The sequence below is a fragment of the Rhinolophus sinicus genome, chromosome 3 (genome assembly GCF_057876585.1).
Source record: "Rhinolophus sinicus isolate RSI-liver-muscle chromosome 3, RSI-T2T, whole genome shotgun sequence".
In the NCBI taxonomy this organism is placed as follows: Eukaryota; Metazoa; Chordata; class Mammalia; order Chiroptera; family Rhinolophidae; genus Rhinolophus; species Rhinolophus sinicus.
In genome coordinates, this window is record NC_142503.1 from 85301656 (window position 1) to 85307555 (window position 5900).

Below are 5900 nucleotides of genomic sequence, written 5' to 3' on the forward strand. Positions count from 1 at the left end.
TCTAACACAATCCCCATCAAAATCCCAGAGGCATTTTTTCAAGAAACAGAACAAATAATCATCAGATTTGTATGGAACCACAGAAAACCCCAAATAGCCAAAGCAATCCCACACAAAAAGAACAATGCTGAAGGTGTCACACTCCCTATCTTCAATTTGTATTACAAACTGACAATAATCAAAACAGCATGGTATTGGCAGAAAAACAGACACACAGACCAATGGAATAGAATTGAGAACCCGAAAAATAAACCCACATATCTATGGCAGATAATTTTCAACAAACGAGCCAAAAATATACGATGGAAAAAAGAAGCCCTCTTCAATAAATGGTGCTGGGAAAACTGGAAAGCCATGTGCAAAAGAATGAAACTAAACTGCTGTCATTGCATACCAAAATTAACTCAAAATGGGTCAAAACCTAAACATATGACCTGAAACAATAAAATACATAGAAAAAAGCATAGGTACTAAACTTATGGATCTTGGGTTCAGAGAGGATTTTATGAATTTACCTCAAAGGCAGGGAAGTAAAAGCAAAATAAATAAACGGAACTATATCAAACTAAAAAGCTTCTGTACAGCAAAAGAAACCATCAATGAAACAAAAATGCAAGAACTGAATGGGAGAAGATATTTGCAAACAATACCTCTGATAAGGGGCTAATATCCAAAATATATAAAAAATTCGTACAGCTCAACAACAACAACAACAACAAAACAATCCAATTAAAAAATGGGCAGAGAACCCCAACAGACACTTTTACCAAGAAAACATACAAACAGCCAACAGATATACGAAAAAGGGCTCAACTTCACTAGCTATCAGGGAAATGCAAACCAAAACCACAATGAAATATCACCTCACACCTGTTAGAATGGCTATCATCAACAAGACAATTAACAAGTGTTGGAGGAGCTGTGGAGAAAAAGGAACCCTCATACACTGCTGGTGGGAACGTAAATTGATACAGCCATTATGGAAAGCAATATGGAGATTCCTCAAAAAATTAATAGAATTATCAGAATTACCATATGACCCCATAATCCTTCTTCTGGGTATCTACCCAAAAAAATCTGAAAATATTTATCCATAAAGATATATGTACCTCTCATGCTTGCTTCGGCAGCACATATACTAAAATTGGAATGATACAGAAAGATTAGCATGGCTCCTGTGCAAGGATGACATGCAAATTCGTGAAGCATTTCATATTTTTTGATTTACAGATGATGTAATACAGAATTGTACACCTGAAATCTATGTAACTTTACTAACAATTGTCACCCCAATAAACTTTAATTTTAAAAAAATTATGTACTTCTTTATTTATTGCAGCATTATTCATGGTGGCCAAGACATGGAAACAACCAAAGTGTCCTTCAATAGGTAATTGGATAAAGAAGATGTGGTACATTTATACAATGGAACATTATTCAGCCATAAGAAAAGATTAAATACTGCTATTGCAACAACATGGTTGGATCTTGAGATTATCATACTAAGTGAAATGAGTCAGACAGAAAATATCAAGAACCATATGACTTCACTCATATGTGGGATATAAAACTGAAAGCAACAAATGATCAAGACAAACAAAGAAACAAAAACTCATAGATTCAGACAACAGTTTAGAGGTTATCAGAGGGTAAGGGGGCAGGGGGGTGGTAGGTGAGGGTAAAAAGGGTCAAATGTATGGTGATGGAAGGAGAACTGACTCTAAGTGGTGAACACACAATGCAATATATGGATGATACATTATAGAGATATACATTTGCAGCCTATATAATTTTATTAACCAATGTCATCCCAATACATTGAATAAATAAATAATAAATTATCAACAAACAAGTGCTGGCGAGGATGTGGATAAAAGGGAACCCTTGGACACTGTTGGTAGGATAGTGGTGAAGCCACTATAGAAAACAGTATGGAGGTTCCTCAAAAAAAGTAAAGTAAAAATAGAACTACTGTATGACCCAGCAATTCTACTTTGGGTATTTATCTGAAGAAAACTAAAACACTGACTCGAAAGGTATATGCATCCCACTGTTCATTTCAGTATTATTTACAATAGCCAAGATATGAAAGCAGCCTAAGTGTCCACTGGCAGAGAAATGGATAAAGAAGATGTGGTACATATATATATATAATGAAATATTATTTAGCCATAAAAGAGGACGAAATCCTGCCATTTGCTACAACATGGATAGACCTAGAGAGTATTATGCTAAGTGAAATCAGTCAGACAGAGAAAGGTAAATACCATATGATTTCACTTATATGTAGAATCTAAGAATCAAAATAAATGAACTAACAAGATAGAAACAAACTGATAGATACAGAGAACAAGTTGATAGTTGCCAGATGGGTGGGGGTTGAGAGTGTGGGTGAAAATATGAAGGGATTCAGAAATACAAATTTCCAGCTATTAAAACAGTCACAGGGATGTAAAGTAAGCATAGGGAATATAGTCAATATTATATTAACTATGCATGTATGGTGTCAGATGGGTACTAGGGTTATTGGTGCGATCACTTCGTAAGTTATATAAATGTGTAATCACTATATTGTACAATTGGAACTAATACTTTATGTCAACTTAATTGAACATGTTTTTTAAAAATTCTACCTCAAAAGCAGTATTTCTTTTAACTCTAATTTGTCTTGCTTTTGGCTCTTTGTACACAGCTGTTTCCTCCATCTGTATTCTTTCTTCTTACCTTTTTATCTTCACATGGATTCTCCTTCTAGTCATTCAGATGTCACTTTTTCAAAAAGAGGTATCACATCCTTAGCCCAACCTTCTCTGATCATCTGATCTAAAGCCCCTTCTCCATCTCCTGAAAGTCATTGTCATCGGGGGACCCTGCTCGCTGCGCCATTTGTCGTGCGGGGCGTCCGGCGGGGTCTCTGCTCCCGCTCCCCATACAAGAACGCAGGATATGGTGAGGCCAAAAAGGAACACCCACGGAGCCATAGGTAGGGGAGTCATACCACTATATTCTCTCTGGCGGCACTATACTCTCACTGGAGGCTGGATTCACACTGTCCTCAAACTGCCATCCACGCTTGCCAGCCCAGCCGCCATCTTCTTGCTAGCCCCCATCCTCTCTCTTTTCCTCTCTCTCTCCTCCGTAGCCGTAGCAGTTATATTAGCGGCTAATTGGCTAACTGGCTACAGCTGACGGCCAATCAGCCACAGCTGACGACCATCTACTACCCGAGCCAGCACTCCTCCACGTGAGGCCGAGAGCCTGTAAACTACTTTCTGGGGCTCTGTCCCCACAGTCATTATTACAGGAGTCTCCATCTCCTGTAATATCAACTTGTTTGTCTCCCTAACACTTAACACTATCTAAAATCACTGTATTTATTTATGATGATATTACATGCCCTCACTAGTTTGTAAACCACTTCAAAGGAGGGTTCTAGAGCCGCTTGTTTACTTCTGTATCACCTGTGTTGAGAACTGTCCCTGGCCCCTGATAGAACCTCAATGAATGGCTGTCAACTACATACTAGAGGTACTCCTAGAGTCACTGACCTTCCAGGAGTTAGAAGCAGAAAAAGAAGTTCAATAAACTTGATGCTCAATGGTCTTAAAATATGGAAAGAAATATCTAAGACCATCTGTGCATCAATGGGCTAAATGTCCACACTTACTCAGTGACTACATTCAACTCATGACTGTCAAAGAAACTCACATAATCGAGTCTGATTCAAATAATATTGATAAAGGGCTAAACATGCTCTTTCAATATGCATTTTGCAAAACAAGAATGGAGATACAGAAGAGCTGCTTGGGTTTTTCTGCTTCTTGTACAATTTATAAAAACAGGTGAAGCTTTAGGGTGGCCCGCTACTTAACCAAGGGACCAACTTATTATTACTCACTTAGGCAGTGTCTCAAGTTCCATTGCCTTTGCAATTACTTCAGCGATGAGAGATGAGAGCATAAAACTACACTGTTAAAGTAAGCCAACTACAGCTGGAGACCATTAACGGTAAAATTGGGTATGCAGAAAACAGCAGTGGGAGGCTGAAGCTATCTCAACTGAAGAATCCACATGAAGGTTAAAAACACTGCACTGAATCCTGATCCACAAAGCATACCAACAATGCTTTTTGATGTTATTCTTTCTGCCTCTAAGCTTCACAAAGCACTGCATTTATTATTTCAGTTATTCTAACAGTTTTGTGTGTGTCTGTAAATTGGAAAGTATGAGGCAAAATAGTGGGTGCCCTTGGAATTGGGACAAGATTTGAAAACATCTTGAAAAGCTGAAGCCAGTGAGCATCAAAACACCCTGGCAAAGATGAGACCTACGCAGAAATGAGGCGCCTGGAAATTATGTGTAAATGTTTTGCTGCTAGGACTAAGATAGCTCATAAATTTTATCAACACTGGGTAACTCCTAAGTTTTACAATTCCCTTCTGGGAAATATTAAGCTAAAACAACACAATATATAACCAAAGCCATGTCATGTCCACCAAGAGGATATTTTCAAGATAGAAAGCCCTTGCATGGGGTGGCATGGTGGGAGGGGTGACGTGAACATATGTAACTGGGTCAGATTTCTTCGGAAATGTATTTTGATCAGGTTACCGGGAGTCAGACTCTCCACATCACCCCTCCTACCTGCAAATCCCGTGAGGCCAAGTACTCCTTATTCTTAACAAGTTAGGGACTGAAATCTTACTCCCTAAAGACACAGAACACAATTCCTGCCACTACTACCCAAGATCTGTATTTAGGACACTCTCTTGATGTAATAACCAGAACAACAATAATAAAAAGTACTTAACTTTCTCTTGGGATTTTACTGATTTACATTTATTCAGATGTCCTTTTAACTGAATGTTAAAACCTTGGAGTAAACAACCCATCACTCTCATGCTCAAAGATACGCTGACCTTCCTCCTCCTTGGGTAACTGCAATCCCTCCCCAAAAAACTTAGACGTGCTGACATATGTCAGATTTTTATGATTTTTCCCCCTCTGCAAAGCCCAGCTTTCCCATAGCCAGCTGTATCTGGCAACTCGAAACTTTGCTACCTGGTTAAAATACATCTTTTCCAAAAAGAACAGTGCGTGGATATCAAAATACCAATTTTTATAATATATAATGATGGAAAATTATTATCCAAATGGGATAATACTTTACTTTTTTATTTTAGTAAATAAATAAGATGTTTTTCATCAGTAATAACTTTAGCAAAGGAGCTTTTTATTCTTTGAAAGTTTGGAAGGGGTTTTAGTAAATCGATTACTGATGGTAACCACTTCCCTCCTCCACTCCCCTCTCCCATATCATTGCATATAAACTGAATTCACTTAACCTCTGTAGAAAGACTCATCCTTACAATAAAATCATCAGACCATAATGACAGTTGAAATAAGTGGCAGAAGGAAACAGGTATTTGAAAGACATTCAGGTAGCTTTATGGAAAGGTTCATGGCAGTTGCTATGTTACAATTAGCTAGATGGTCTTATTATTCCTCCAATTGAATACATAGTAAAATTTCTCTGTCACGGACAGGCAAAAAAGTAGGGCAATGGAACCTGGGAAGGTCTGGGAATGGTTCCATCTAAAACACTATGTATATGGATTTGCGAGTGTGTGTGTGTGTGTGTGTGTGTGTGTGTGTGCGCTTGTCAATGAGTGTTTCCAGTTTAGACAAACCTGGTACTGAGAACTGGTAGCTAAATGTACATTAGGGTATATGTTTTAGAAGGCACGTCTCTTAGCTCATGTCCAGTGATGTCTTTTAGGCTTTAAATCATTCCCTTTACATTTTCATTTGAAAGAAGAGGAACCTAAGAATAATAATGCATCAATGACTTCACCATTAGACCTTAGGGATTTGACTGCTACAATGCCATGTGTCTTTTT

General features: G+C 38.0%; 1 non-coding gene across 1 annotated transcript; it reads left to right on the forward strand.

Moving 5' to 3' along the window:
• The first annotated feature begins 1114 nt into the window (after positions 1-1114).
• LOC141570984 (U6 spliceosomal RNA) lies at positions 1115-1220 on the forward strand. The gene has a single exon (XR_012495409.2). It is a non-coding gene; the product is annotated as a U6 spliceosomal RNA (small nuclear RNA).
• The last annotated feature ends 4680 nt before the right edge of the window (positions 1221-5900 follow it).